The 16679-nt window shown below is 42.6% G+C and overlaps 1 protein-coding gene across 2 annotated transcripts in view; it reads left to right on the forward strand.

The window, feature by feature from the left end:
* Positions 1-16679, forward strand: part of dennd3a (DENN/MADD domain containing 3a) — a 141911-nt gene that overhangs the window by 19466 nt on the left and 105766 nt on the right. The window lies entirely within an intron of this gene.

Below are 16679 nucleotides of genomic sequence, written 5' to 3' on the forward strand. Positions count from 1 at the left end.
CTCTCGCGCTTGGTAGCCAATTTTGCGCTTAAGATGAGGTGAAAAGCCCCCAAGACGTCAGTGCTAACGCCTCCCCAGAGTTCCCTGGTGCCTTCCTCAAACACAGGATCCCGGACGAGCCCCCCCAAGAACTGTGGTGGAAAAATAGGATTCAGAGACAGTCAGTCATGGATAGGAACAACGTTTATTTTACTCTGCAGAGGTCGCGTTCCTCCAGCCACTTGAGAGAGTGGGGGGGGGGGGGAAGGCGCGCCCGAGTACAGCAAACAACAGTCTTTATACCTATTCTATTAGCCTGCTACACAGATACACAGGCAGTAATGAGCTAATACAATATTAATACTTTTTCATTCCGTATTAGGGAGTTGTTTTTCTTCCTTTGCTGCATTTTCCTCATCTTCCTCATTCAGCCAGTTTTAATCAGTCTCCTCGCTTCTGCAGTTTCTCAACCGCCCCCTTGTGCAGCTGCTCAACCTTGAGTTTTAATCATTTTAGTTCCTCCTTATTGAACTAGCCCAAGCTTGGCCATCCTGACCTGTGGTCTGTTTTGTTCTTTATGTTAAAATTTTCCATTACATTAAGAAAGCCCACCAATGCTCTACTTTCTCAGGAAACTAAGGAAATTTGGCATGTCTGCTACAACTCTCTCCAACTTTTACAGATGCACCATAGAAAGCATTCATTCCGGTTGTATCACAGCTTGGTATGGCTCCTGCTCTGTCCAAGACCGCAAGAAACTACCAAGGGTTGTGAATGAGGCCAGTCCATCACACAAACCAGCCTCCCATCCATTGACTCTGTCTACACTTCCCGCTGTCTTGTAAAAGCAGCCAGCATTATTAAGATCCGTACGCATCCCGGACATATTTTCTTCCACCACCTTCCGTCAGGAAAAAGATACAAAAGTCTGAGGTCATGTACCAACTGACTCAAGAACAGCTTCTTCCCTGCGGCCATCAGACTTTTGAATGGACCTACCTTGCATTAACTTGATCTTTCTTAATACCCTAGCTATGACTGTAACAATACATTTTGAGCTCTCTCCTTTCCTTCTCTATGTATAGTATGCTTTGTCTGCATAGCGCGCAAGAAACAATACTTTTCACTGTATACTAATACATGTGATAATAAATCAAATCAAAAACTTGCCAGTTCATCAACAGAGGCTGGATAGACTGGGACCTTTTTCTCTGGAGCGTAGAGGCTGAGGGGTGATCTTAGAGGTCTATAAAATAATGAGGGGCACAGATCAGCTAGATAGTCAATATCTTTTCCCAAAGGTAGGGGAGTCTAAAACTAGAGGGCATACGTTTAAGGTGAGAGGGAAGAGATACAAAAATGTCCAGAGAGGGTGGTGAGTGTGTGGAACAAGCTGCCAGAGGTAGTAGTAGAGGCAGGTACAACTTTGTCTTTTAAAAAGCATTTAGATAGTTACATGGATAAGACGGATATAAAGGGATATGGGCCAAATGCGGGCAATTGGGATTAGCTTAGGGGTTTTAAAAAAAGAGGGCGGCATGGACAAGTTGGGCCAAAGGGCCTGTTTCCATGCTGTAAATCTCGATGACTCTATAACACTGTCTTTTGATGAAATATAAATTGTTATTCCTTTTACATTTGACATTCTTGTGAATGTCCTGATGAGTGCAACATTAAAGAACTTTGACATGTGTCTTTTTTTCAGTGATACTTGTTAGGGACCAGATCAGAAACTCCAAGGTATATTATGAAGTTAGCCTCGACTCTAACTTTTCCTTTTGATATTGGCATTAGGGTGAGCATAAGGTGTTTCACTCCAGGAATGATTCAATTGACCGACAGTGAAGCTTTTATGAAAACAAACTTTATTTTTAACAACACAGTGAAAATATAATATGAGCATAACTTTTACCAATTGCAATACTTGACAAAGCTAACAATCTCTATAGTTCCAATTGTAAATAGTACCCCCATAAACATAAATCCCTTTTATCAGAACCATTTAGCACCAAAATAGATATGCTCACATGGATGCTAGATTTTCAGTCTTTTTAACATCTCTGGACAGAGATCTAGATAGACACCGCTTTTCTGAGACTCGTACAACTGCCTTCAGAGAAGGATCCACTTCCAAACAACAGAATTTCTGAAAAAGAGACCTATTTAAGCCCTGGAATTTCTGCATGATTTCCACCCTGATATATGCTTAATGCAAGTAGAATTTAAGTAATTATAAAGTTTAGGAATGTTAAGCATGAGTGAGTTGCAGCCATAACCACTTTGTACTGGAGTGTCCCTGAACTTTTTAAGCTGGTTCACACAGCCAAGGCTGCTCCAGCGCACCTCCAGGTCGAAAAGCCAGGTATCTGCTGATTCTGCGCATGAGGGGTGTTCACCCAGAAATTGGGTGCACAGGCACCCACTGTTAATTTTGCAAATACTGTGCCAATTGAGTTGTGAATAAGAGCAGCTCATACTAATTGGGGAAAGGCTATGGCACATAGTCCTTCAGTTTGTTTGATTTAGTTTAATTGTTCAGCTCAGAAGAGTATAAGTACCAGTTCTCACCTGTGCTGAGGCTACGATGTAGAAGGGAAGACTAGTCTGCAGTTATTTTGCTGGGTTTGTGAATACACCTATGTTGAAGAGAGAGTGGCTCCAGCTTCTTCTTTTGCTAGATGGATGTTCAACAATTTAACATGATAGCAGAGGATTAAATTCCATCTGTGATGGTTGGAAGCTGAATAAGACATTTTTGTTTCTCTCTTCTGATAGAAACACTGCTCCTAGCAGCCTGTGGTGTGAAATGGGAAGGCCCGAAGCATATTCTCAAGCTTCTGCACCATTTGGAGTGTGACCATATATGCAGTGGACTTGTCCCTACAGTGCCGGAGAAGGTCATCAAGCCTGCACCGACAACAATCCTACCCAGGCCCTATCCTCATAACCCCACCTATTTACCCCTAATCCCCCTGACACTAAGGGAGGAAACTGGAACACCTGGAGGAAACCCACGCAGACGCGGGGAGAATGTGCAAACCCCACACCAACATCGCTATGATCAATAGACATAACAGCTGCATTTCTTCAGGAAAGCCACCTCCAGAGGGAAACGTTTCTCCAACCTTCTGAGAAGGTGCCAGGTGTAGGAGGAAAACTTAGGAAGTTAAATAGGTGTGTCTGTGGGTAAAAATAAAATTTCCAATATATAGTACATTTCAGTTCAGTCAGTTATGTTAAAGTTGGGTTATTCTCAATGCAAGCAGATCCTGCCATGTTTCATTGGTATCATGGCAGGAAACTCCCATGCATCTTTATGGTGAATGTTGACAACTTCATATGGGGTGGTACTCGTGAGTTCAGAACAGTATGTTATAGATGGGGTTCAAACAGAATTTAAATAAGGAGTCAGGCTTAGACCTGTAGAAAAGTTACAGCACAGAAAGAGGCCATTCAGTCCATCATGTGCATGTCAGCATCTGGAGTCTTATTGAGTAGGAAATAAGGCAGTATCAGTGTGAGGTGACTTTGCATCAGCAGTCTCGCTTCGGAAATGTTGCCCTATCACAGTCAATCGTTCAGGATCCTCACAGAAAAGATGCAGCTGCTTCCAAAGCTAAGACAGAGCAGTTGCAAAGTCTATTGGAATTGGCTGAGCACACAAAGACATGGCCTGAAGCAAATTTTGATGTCCAAGTACTGTAAAGATTAGTGGGAACCTAGAGGATTGGGAAATCTTTAAAGGTCGGCAGAAAGCCACGAAGAAAGCTGTAAAGAAAGGTAAGATGGATTATGAGAGTAAACTAGCTCAGAATATAAAAACAGATAGCAACAGTTTCTACAAATATATAAAATGAGAAAGAGGTGCGAAAGTAAACATTGGTCCTTTAGAGGACGAGAAGCAGGATGTCATAACTGGATATGAGAAAATGGCTGAGGCATTGAACAGGTATTTTGTGTCGGTCTTCACAGTGGAAGACACAAATAACATGCCAAAAATTGATGACAGGAAGGCTATGGCAGGTGAGAACCTAGAAACTATCATTATCACGGAAGAGGTAGTGTTAGGCAAGTTAATGGGGCTAAAGGTAGACAAGTCTCCTGGTCCTGATGGAATGCATCCCAGGGTACTAAAAGAGATGGCGGGAGAAATAGCAAATGCACTAGTGGTAATTTACGAAAATTCGCTGGACTCTGGGGTGGTTCCCGCAGAATGGAAAACAGCAAATGTGATGCCACTGTTTAAAAAAGGAGGTAGACAAAAGGCAGGTAACTATAGTCCTGTTAGCTTAACTTCTGTAGTAGGGAAAATGCTTGAATCTATCATCAAGGAAGAAATAGCGAGACATCTGGATATAAATTGTCCCATTGGTAAGACACAGCATGGGTTCATGAAGGGCAGGTCATGTTTGACTAATTTGGTGGAATTCTTTGAGAACATTACATGTGCAGTGGACAGTGGGAAACCTGTGGATGTGGTGTATCTGGATTTCCAGAAGGCATTTGACAAGGTGCCGCACCAAAGACTGCTACATAAGATAAAGGTTATGGGTAATGTATTAGCATGGATAGAGGATTGGTTAACTAACAGAAAGCAAAGAGTGGGGGTAAATGGGTGTTTTTCTGGTTGGCGATCAGTGACTAGTGGTGTGCCTCAGGGATCAGTGTTGGGACCGCTAATGTTTATGATTTACATAGATGATTTGGAGTTGGGGACCAAGTGTAGTGTGTCAAAATTCACAGATGACACAAAGATGGGTGGAAGAGCAAAGTGTGCAGAGGACGCTGAAAGTCTGCAAAGGGATATAGATAATCTAAGTGAGTGGGCGAGGGTCTGACAGATGGAGTACAATGTTGGTAAATGTGAGGTCATCCGTTTTGGTAGGAATAACAGCAAAATGGACTATTATTTAAATGGTAAAAAATTGCAGTATGCTGCTGTGCAGAGGGACCTGGGTGTCCTTGTGCAGGAATCTCAAGGAGTTGGTTTGCAGGTGCAGCAGGTAATTAAGGTGGCAAATAGAATTTTGTCCTTCATTGCTAGAGGAATGGAGTTTTAAAAACAGCGAGGTTATGTTGCAGCTGTATAAGGTGCTGGTGAGGCCACACCTGGAGTACTGTGTACAGTTTTGGTCTCCTTACTTGAGAAAGGATATACTGGTATGGAGGGGATGCAGAGGAGATTCACTAGGTTGATTCCGGAGTTGAGAGAGGTTGGCTCATGAGGAGAGACTGAGTAGACTGGGGCTATATTCATTGGAATTCAGAAGAATGAGGGGAGATCTTATAGAAACATATTATGAAGGGAATAGATAAGATAGAGGCAGGGAAGTTGTTTCCACTGGCGGATGAAACTAGAACTAGGGGGCATAGCCTCAAAATAAGGGGAAGCAGATTTAGGACTGAGTTGAGGAGGAACTTCTTCACACAAAGGGTTGTGAATCTGTGGAATTCCCTGCCCAGTGAAGCAGTTGGGGCTAACTCATTGCATGTTTTTAAGGCAAGGGTAGATAAATCTTTGAACAGTAAAGGAATTAAGGGTAATGGTGAGCGGGCGGGTAAGTGGAGATGAGTCCACAAAGATCAGCCATGATCTTATTGAATGGCGGAGCAGGCTCGAGGGGCCAGCTGGCCTACTCCTGCTCCTAGTTCTTATGTAATGAAACATCCAATGTCGAGGACATTTTATGAGCAAACACATTGAAAAAACATAAAGATGAAGAAATGTGTTCTGAAATTTCCATCTTTAGGTGACCCCAGCAATTTAAATAGATTTTTAATATCTCTTATGGAAAACTTTGAGTTTGACTGCAGCTGGTTTTATAATATTTCTTATGGGAGAAAGTTGTACATGTTGCCCTCACGGCTTGGGATGCTGATAAAATGAGAGAAGTAATAAGTACTCTGATGGCTAAACTCTTGTATTTGTTGAGGTAGATGATGTGATATTCTTTTCATCAAATATATTATGGGAAATTCTGTATCAAGGCAATGCAGAAGAGACCATACCTTTTGAATGTTACATGGACAATCGTTCCCTTTGGGATAATGTGCACTCCACTAAGTGTCAATGAGAAGAGATTAAACACTGATATTGTGAGTTTGAAACAAATGTTTGAAAAAGATTCAAGCCATGTGGAGGCTTTTGGAGAGGGTACAGCAAAGATTTACCAGAATGTTGCCTGGTATGGAGGGCATTAGCTATGAGATGAGATTGGTTTGTTCTCACTGGAACGATGGAGGTTGAGGGGCGACCTGATAGAAGTATACAAGATTATGAGGGGGATGGACAGAGTGGACAGTCAGAAGCTTTTTCCCAGGATGGAAGAATCAATTACTATGGGGCATGGGTTTAAGGTGCGAGAGGCAAGGTTTAAAGGAGATGTACAAGGCAAGTCTTTTATACAGAGGGTAGTGAGTGCCTGGAACTCGCTGCCGGGGGAGATAGTGGAAGCAGATACAATAGTGACCGTTAAGGGGCGTCTTGACAAATATATGAATAGGATGGGAATGGAGGGACATGGTCCCTGGAAGGGTAGAGGGTTTTAGTTTAGTAGGGCAGTATGGTCGGTGCAGGCCGAAGGGCCTGTTCCTGTGCTGTAATTTTCTTTGTTCTTTTCTTTGTTCCATCAATTGTCTGACTGTATTACCAAAAGGGGCACTTCCAGTAAGAAGTCATTGGGAGCCTAGGAGGAAGGACACCTCAAGATGCAAGTATTGGGAGTGTAAGATTTATTTCTTTGTTTTTTTAAAAAAAAGTCTGTAAATATGTACTGTTAATTTGTTTTTAAGAAAAAAGAGAATCTGCCAATGTTGTAAATGCTGTGACAATTGAGGACATGTTCTAGTTGTGATTAAGAGCAGCTGATATTAATGGGTGAAAGGTTCGGCATGTACATGAGAACCTGTGGTCGGGGTTGCTGTGGAAAAGGGAAGACTTGTTTGCACTTAAGTTTAGTTGCAAAACCCAGTATACCACATGTTGAAGACAGGCTCCAACTTCCTCATTTTCTAGATCAATGTTCAGTGACATAACACTCATGGTCATAAGAATTCAGTGCTGACCAGCAGTGACTGACAGTAAATTAAAACCTGATCCAAGTCTTTTTCCCTGACCACTGAAGTTACTTAAAATTGATCTGCCCTCGGTACATAAGACCTTTGGCCAGGCAGTTAAATGAAACAGAATAAGTAGTAAGACGAAGAGCATTTTATTAGTCAGTTGATTTGTTCTGCCCTGATGAAGATCAATTTGTTAAGTTAAAGATTGACTCACTTCTTGAGGCCACTCTCCCCAGCTTACTCCTGGCAAATGTCCAATCTCAGAAACAAGCCAAACGAACTTAAATCCAGAGTCACTTTTCAAAGGGAACTGAGAGAGAGACTACTGTGTGCCTGCTTCATGGAGACATGGCTCACTCCTGCTTCACCGGACTGTGCCCTATAACTGGAGGGTTTCTCAACCAAGCGAATGGACTGCACGGCCTCGAACAAGGCAAGGAGAGGTTGGGTCTGCCTTCAAATCAACACCTCTTGATGCTTAGGCGTAGCAACACTTGCGGGTTTCTGCTTCCTGAACTTAAAGTACCTGACGCTGAAATGCCACCCCTACTACCTGCCATGAGAGTGCACCTCTATTATCCTGACAGCAGTTTATATTCCATCCCATGCACACATGAAGACTGCGCCGGATGAAATATATAACATGAGAAATAGCCTTGAAATGAAATATCCCAAGGCCTTGTTCATCGTGACCAGGCCAAGCCCAAGAGTGTCCCACCAAGATATAACCAACATGTTTCCTGTCCCACCAGAGGCCCAAATATCCTTGATCACTGCTACACAAACATCCACCCATCCACACTTTGGCAAATGAGACCACAAAGCTGTGCTCCTGCTCCCAACTTACAAGCGAAAACTGAAGTGGGAGAATCTGATAAAGAATGTCGTGCAATGTTGTTCTGATGAATCGGATGATCTACTATGGGACTGCTTCGAGTCGGTGGACTGGTTAGAAGACTGTCTGCCAAAGAAGCAAATCCGTGTGTTTCCCAACCATGGAAGAATGGGGACATCCACTGCTTACTGAAGTCCAGGTATGAGGCATTTAAGTTGGGAGACCCTGACCTTTCCGAGAAATCAAGGTACAACCTGTGGAGAACCATCAAAGATGCCAAGTGACAGTACTGGACCAAGCTAGAGTCCCAGGCTAGCCACATGAACACCCAACGATTATAAGAACATAAGAACTAGGAGCAGGAGTAGGCCACCTGGCTCCTCGAGCCTGCTCTGCCATTCAATAAGATCATGGCTAATCTTTTTGTGGACTCAGCTCCACTTATCGTCTGCTCACCATAACCATTAATTCCTTTACTGTTCAAACATTTATCTATCCTTGCCTTAAAAACATTCAATGAGGTAGCCCCAACTGCTTCACTGGGCAGGGAATTCCACAGATTCACAACCCTTTGAGTGAAGAGGTTCCTCCTCAACTCAGCTCTAAATCTGCTCCCCCTTATTTTGAGGCCATGCCCCCTAGTTCTAGTTTCACCCGCCAGTGGAAACAAGTTCCCTGCTTCTATCTTATCTATTCCCTTCATAATCTTATGTTTCTATAAGATCTCCCCTCATTCTTCTGAATTCCAATGAGTATAGCCCCAGTCTACTCAGTCTCTCCTCATAAGCCAAACCTCTCAACACCGGAATCAACCTAGTGAATCTTCTCTGCACCCCCTCCAGTGCCCCCTCCTTTCTCAAGTAAGGAGACCAAAACTGTACACAGTACTCCAGGTATGGCCTCACCAACATCTTATACAGCTGCAACAGAACCTCGCTGTTTTTAAACTCCATCCCTCCAGCAATGAAGGACAAAATTCCATTTGCCGCCTTAATTACCTGCTGCACCTGCAAACCAACTCCTTGTGATTCTTGCACAAGAACACCCAGGTCCCTCTGCACAGCAGTGTGCTGCAATTTTTTACCATTTAAATAATAGTCAATTTTGCTGTTATTCTTACCAAAATGGATGACCTCAAGTTAACCAACATTGTACTCCATCTGCCAGACTCTCGCCCACTCAGACTATCTATATCCCTCTGCAGACTTTCAGTGTCCTCTGCACACTTTGCTCTTCCACCCATCTTAGTGTCATCTGTGAATTTTGACACACTACACTTGGTCTCCAACTCCAAATCATCTATGTAAATCGTAAACAATTGCAGTCCCAACACTGATCCCTGAGGCACACCATTAGTCACTGATTGCCAACCAGAAAAACACCCATTTACCCCCACTCTTTGCTTTATGTTAGTTAACCAATCCTCTATCCATGCTGATACATTATCCATAACACTGTGCACCTTTATCTTATGTAGCAGTCTTATGGCAAAGTTTACACGACAGGCTACAAAGTGAAGACGTGTAGAATCACCGGCAACAATAAGACCATACGATCTAGGACAGAATTAGGCCATTTGGCCTATGGAATCTGCTCCGCCTTTCATCATGGCTGGCAACTTTCTCAAACCCATTCTCCTGCCTTTTTCTCCCTTACCTTTGATCCATTTACCAATCAAGAACCTATCTATCTCTATCTTACAGACCCAGTCCTCAAACGCTCCTCATCTGTCAAACTTTTCATTCCTGTGTGAACCTCCTCTGGACCCTCTCCAGGACCAGCTCATTCTTCCTTAGATACAGAGCCCAAAATTACTCACAATATTCCAAATGTGGTCTGACCAGAGCTTTTATATTCTAGTCCTCTCAAAATGAATGCTAACATTGCATTTGCCTTCCTAACTACCAAGACAACCTACAAGTTAACCTTAACAGAATCCTGAACTTGGACCCCCAAGTCCCTTTGCGCTTCTGATTTCTGAATTGTCTCCCCATTTAGAAAATAGTCTACGCCCCTTCTCCCTACTGAAATGCATAACTTCTCACTTCTTTCCATGTTGTATTCCAACTGCCACTTCTTTGCACACTCTCCTAACCTTTCCAAGTCTTTCTGCAGCCTCCCCACCTCCCCAATACTACCTGTCCCTCCACCTATCTTTGTATCATCTGCAAACTTAGCCACAATGCCCTCAGTTCCTTCATCTAGATCATTGGTGTATAAAGTGAAAAGTTGTGGTCCCAACACTGACCTCTGTAGAACTCCTCTAGTCACAGGCTGCCAAATTGCAAAGGACCCTTTTATCCCCATTCTCTGCCAGTCAGTCAATCTTCTATCCGTGCTAGTACCTTGCCTCTAACACCATGGGCTCTTATCTACTCAACAGCCTCCTGTGTGACACGTTGTCCAAGGCCTTCTGGAAATCCAAGTAGATAACATCTACTGGCTCTCCTTTGTCTAACCTGCTCGTTACCTCCTCAAAGAATTCTAACAGATTTGTCAGGCATGACCTCCTCTTGATGAAACCAGGCTGACTTCGCTCTATTTTACCATGCACTTCCAAGTATTCCGAAATCTCATCCTTCAACAATGGACTCTAAAATCTCACCAACGACTGAGGTCAGATTAACTGGCCTGTAATTTCCTGTCTTTTGCCTCCCTCCCTTCTTAAACAGGGGTGTTACATTAGTGATTTTCCAGTCCTCTGGGATCCTCCCTGACTCCAGTGATTCCTGAAAGATCACCACTAATGCCTCCATTATCTCTTCAGCTTTTTTTTCCCCCAAGATGGCGCCGGAGCAAGGTGACTTCCTGCAAGCTGTGCCCAGCATACTTTCTAATTCTATCTTTTACTCTCGTTCTATGCTTCTAAAACTTCATTCTACTGTAACACTACATTCTGCACTCTCTCGTTTTCTTCTCTATGAATGGTATGTTTTGTCTGTATAGAGCACAAGAAATAATTCTTTTCACTGTATGTTAATACATGTGACAATAAATCATATCAAATCAAGCTATCTCCTTCAGAACTCTGGAATGTAGTCTGTCTGGTCAAGGTGATTTATCTACCTTCAGGCCTTTCAGCTTCCCGAGCACCTTCTCCTAAGTGATGGCCACCATACTCACTTCTGCCCCCTGACTCTCTTAAAATTTTGGTATGATACTGGTGTCTTCCACCGTGAAGGCTGACGCAAAGTACCTATTCAGTTCCTCCACCATTTCTTTGTTCCCCATTACTACTACTCCTGCGTCATTTTTCAGTGGTCGAATGTCCACTCTTGCCTCTTTCTTACCCTTTCTCTAAAAAAACTCATTGAGTGGGGTAATCTGTCTCCAACCTTTTAATTTTGCTTTTAAAGTTCTGTTCCCTTTCTCCACCACTCCAGAAGACTATGGATGGTAGTTGATGTAAAGTTTGTATATGATTCCAAGTAATTTTTGCATTTAAGTGAAGATTTTGTGGCTGAAATGTGACTTTGGTCTCCATCTACCTGCAGTGATTGTCCCCACCTGTAGATTATCTCAATCAATAAAATTCCATACAAACGTATTGCTAATTCGAAGTTATTTACATACAAATATTCATGGCTTTACCAACAAATTCAATGAAACCAACTTAAAAGCTGCTCCAGCTCTTTTTTGAAAACTGTATCCCATTTGTGGACAATCTTACTAAGTGTCATTACTTCTTAACCTTCATTTGTCACAATCCGAAATTCATTTTACTTGGACTGCTTTAACAAGTATCATAGTGTATAATACCATTCTGATTGTTTTAAGATCAGTTTCTCTACGGAGTATGTCAGTACTTCGATGATTTAGGAATGTTGTGTTGCTCTACTGACCACAGTGACCATTTCATGCTGTTTGCCAAGTTGTTGAACATGACTGACACCTGTTTTTCAATACATTTGACTCCTGACCTTTGAACCAGCCTGTTTTTGAATTGATTTCTGCATATCCTGTTGGTTACTTCACACACAACATCTGCAGTGTCAGTACTAGTTGCCAGCACATTCTTGACTTTCAGGTGATCTGATCAAAAGATCTTGAAGTCTTTGCTCATTTCTCTGTGCCGTTCCCTTTTCAAAAAAAAGTTCCTAGGGAAGGGCACAAATATCTCCAAGATAAAACTTTTAATTTAATTAGTCTCATCTACACTTTCCTTTCTCTTGAATGAATATCAATCCCAAATTAATCTGTTGGATGTAGTTCAATATAAATTATCCCAAGTTCCTTTTGATGTTGTATCCCCTTTCCTTAACTCTTTATCAATAGCATATTATCTCATTGTGAGCCCTGGTGAAACCTTACAATGAGATAAAATATCTCCATAATATCCTGAAAACAGGAAACAAATATTATAAACCTTTGTGTTCTAAATTACATTTCCAGCCTTTCTAATAGATCTATTAATAAATTACATACTTACTTCAATTGTCTCTCAATTAAGGCTGTCTACTTAACTAATCTGGCTGGTTTCCAGTAGTTTTTTTATTAAAATGGCTTTTATCAATTGTGGCACAAAATGCTTAAGAACATATTAATTCAAATTAGAAAATGATAGTCGTGTCCCCCCCCACCCCACCCCACCTGAGAGGAAGGCGCAAACAAAAGAGCCAGGCATTGTCTTCTACCAATTAGAACTTTGTGTGTATGCTTTATGCTAATTGTCATGGCTAAGTTCAGAAAATTCAACACATAAAAGTAGTGATTGACTGTAGGACTAGTTTGTATGGCTCTACAGCATGGTGTGATTACATCTGTAACTGATATTTCCATTTCTGCTTTAACTGACCTTTTTGAAATACTTTCTTTCTGTGCAGAGGAGAAAAGGGTAGTTGAACGACCAACTTCTTTGCTTACCCAAGCCTTTAGTGCATTCTCTTTGCTCAATGTGCATTGCATTCATGGTGTATTTAAATGTTTTTGATTGCTGGTCCACTGTTTGATCTTCCGTTTCTCAGAAACATAGAAACTAGAAGCAAAAGAAGGCCATTCGGTCCTTTGAGCCTGCTCCACCATTCATTATGATCATGGCTGATCATCAAATTCAATATCCTGATCTCCCCCTTCCTCCTCATATCCCTTAAACTCTTTAGCCCCAAGAGTTATATCTAATTTCTTCTTGAAATCGGACAACGATTTGGTTTCAACTACATTCTGTGGTAGTGAATTCCACACATTCACCACCCTCTGGGTGAAAGAATTTCATGATGTGGAGATGCCAGCGTTGGACGAGGGGAAACACAGCAAGAAGTCTCACAACACCAGGTAACTGACATGACAGTATTTAACCTGGTGTTGTGAGACTTCTTACTGTGAAAGAATTTCCCCTCACCTCAGTTCTAAAAGGTTGACCTCTTATCCTTAAACTATGACCCCTAGTTCTGGACTCTCCCACCATTGGGAACATTCTTTCTGAATCTATCCTGTCTCCCACTATAGCAAGGACACTGAAACTGCACACAATCCTCTAGGTGTGGCCTCACCAACACCCTATACAATTGCAGCAAAACATCCCTATTCCTATACTCAAGTCCTCTTGCTATGAAGGTCAACATACCATTTGCTGCCTTTATTGTCTGCTGCACCTGCGCACTTAGTTTCAGTGACTGATGCATGAGGACTCCAAGGTCTTGTTGAATGTCCACCTCTCTCAATTTACAACCATTCAAGTAATAATCTGTCTTCCTATTATTGCTACCAAAGTGGATAACCTCACATTTATCCACATTATACTCCATCTGCCCACACACTCAGCCTGTCCAAATCACACTGAAGCATCTCTGCATCCTCCTCGCAGCTCACCCTCCCACCCAATTTTGTATCATCTGGAGATAATACACTCAGTTCCCTCTTCCAAATCATTGATATATAATGTGAACAGTTGGGTCCTAGCACAGATCCCTGTGGAATCTCACTAGTACTGACTGCCAATTAGAAAAAGACCCATTTATGCTAACCAGCTTTCTATCCATCTCAAGATATTATCTCCAATCCCATGCGGTTTAACTTTACATAGTAGTCTGTTATGTGAACTGTTCTGAGTAGACCCATTTCATTCTCCAAAAATGGAACACTTCAGCCCTTTGCCTTTATGCGGATGTGTATATATGTCTACTTCTTCATTTTGTTCTATGATTAGCAAATTAAAAGTTGTGCAACAATTTTGTTTCAGTTTCCATCTCTGTTTAATGATTCTCACTGGCAGTATTTAAATACTTACTTAGGAAACTATAAAATTGGCTTGTCAGCTTCACTCAAATGTGCCCCGTTTTTTGTTTTTCATAAAATTGAAGCACCCAATTTGATGAAAACAAAAAATCAAAAATCCAAAAACTACATCTGAGATAAATATATTAAATACTCAACATATTCAATTTGCTTCACATTTTATGTTGTTGATAGGCATACTAATGTTATCTGATGTGCAGTTTTATAAAGCTTGTCCTTTACGGTGACTTTGCACAAACGCTTCTGAGCAGTTCGTGATCAGTAATTATTTTTTCAATTATGTGCAAATTAGGGCTCATTCTGGGGTAGGTGGGACCTCTACAAACGGGATGGTCTACACCTGAACCAGAGGGGTACCAATATCCTGGGGGGAAAATTTGCTAATGCTCTTCGGGAGGGTTTAAACTAATTCAGCAGGGGGATGGGAACCTGAATTGTAGATCCAGTGTACAGGAGGTTGAGAGTAGTGAGGTCATGGATAAGGTTTCAGCGTTGCAGGAGTGTACCGGCAGGCAGGAAGGTGGTTTGAAGTGTGTATACTTCAATGCCAGGAGCATCTGGAATAAGATGGGTGAATTTGCAGCATGGGTTGGTACCTGGGACTTCGATGTTGTGGCCATCTTGGAGACATGGATAGAGCAGGGACAGGAATGGTTGTTGCAGGTTCCGGGGTTTAGATGTTTCAGTAAGAGCAGGGAAGGTGGTAAAAGAGGTGGAGGTGTGGCATTGTTAGTCAAGGACAGTATTACGGTGGCAGAAAGGACGTTTGATGAGGACTCGTCTACTGAGGTAGTATGGGCTGAGGTTAGAAACAGGAAAGGAGAGGTCACCCTGTTGGGAGTTTTCTATAGGCCTCCGAAAAGTTCCAGAGATGTAGAGGAAAGGATTGCAAAGATGATTCTGGATAGGAGTGAAAGTAACAGGGTAGTTGTTATGGGGGACTTTAACTTTGCAAATACTGACTGGAAAAGCTATAGTTCGAGTACTTTAGATGGGTCAGTTTTTGTCCAATGTGTGCAGGAGGGTTTTCTGACACAGTATGTAGATAGGCCAACAAGAGGCGAGGCCACGTTGGATTTGCTACTGGGTAATGAACCAGACCAGGTGTTAGATTTGGAGGTAGGGGAGCACTTTGGTGATAGTGACCGCAGTTCAGTTACGTTTACTTTAGCGATGGAAAGGAATAGGTATATACCGAAGGGCAAGAGTTAAAGCTGGGGGAAAGGAAATTATGATGCGATTAGGCGAGATTTAGGATGCATAGGTTGGGGAAGGAAACTGCAGGGGATGGGCACAATTGAAATGTGGAGCTTATTCAAGGAATATGTACTGAAGAGAGGTGGCAGTTTTTCAAGGAATGTCTGTTTAGAGTTCTTCAGGACAACGTTCCGAGCAGACAGGGAGGTGTTGGTAGGTTAAAGGAACCGTGGTGCACGAAAGCTGTGTGGGACCTAGTCGAGAAGAAAAGGAAAGCATACAAAAGGTTGAGAGAGCTTGGCGAAGATAGGGATCTAAATGAGTATACGGCTTGTAGGAAGGGACTAAAGAAGGAAATTAGGAGAGCCAGAGGGGGTCACGAGAAGGCCTTGGCAGGTAGGATTAAGGAAAACCCTAAGGCCTTCTATAAATATGTGAAGAGTAAAAGGATGAGACGTGAAGGAATAGGGCCTATAAAAGGTGAAGGCGGGAAAGTCTGTACAGAACCAGTAGAAATGGCAGAAGTGCTTAATGAGTATTTTGCCTCGGTTTTCACAGAGAAGGACCTGGGTGGATGTACTGCGGGCGTGCGGTGGACTGAAAGGATTGAGTATGTGGACTTTAAGAAAGAGGTTGTGCTGGAATCTTTGAATGGCATCAAGATAGATAAGTCGCCGGGTCCGGATGGGATGTACCACAGGTTACTGTGGGAGGCGAGGGAAGAGATTACAGAGCCTCTGGCGATGATCTTTGAGTCGTCGATGGAGACGGGAGAGGTGCCGGAGGATTGCGGATGTGGTTCCTATTTTCAAGAAGGGGAATAGGGATAGCCCAAGAAATTACCGACCGGTGAGTCTAACCTCAGTGGTTGGTAAGCTGATGGAGAAGATCCTGAGGGACAAGATTTATGAGCATTTAGAGAGGTTTAGTATGCTCAAGAATACTCAACATGGCTTTGTCAAAAGCAGATCATGCCTTACGAGCCTGGTGGAGTTCTTTGAAAATGTGACTAAACACATTGACGAAGGGAAAGCGGTAGATGTGGTTTATATGGATTTTAGCAAGGCGTTCGATAAGGTCCCCCATGCAAGGCTTCTAGAAAAAGTGAGAGGGCATGGGATCCAAGGGGCTGCTGCCTGGTGGATCCAGAACTGGCTTGCCCAAAGGAGGCAGAGAGTGGGTATAGATGGGTCTTTTTCTAAATGGAGGTCAGTCACCAGTGGTGTGCCCCAGGGATCTGTTCTGGGACCCTTGCTGTTTGTCATTTTCATAAATGACCTGGATGAGGAAGTGGAGGGATGGGTTGGTAAGTTTGCCGACGACACGAAGGTTGGTGGGGTTGTGGATAGTCTGGAGGGATGTCAGAAGTTAC

Source organism: Mustelus asterias, chromosome 7, assembly GCF_964213995.1.
Source record: "Mustelus asterias chromosome 7, sMusAst1.hap1.1, whole genome shotgun sequence".
Lineage (NCBI taxonomy): Eukaryota > Metazoa > Chordata > Chondrichthyes > Carcharhiniformes > Triakidae > Mustelus > Mustelus asterias.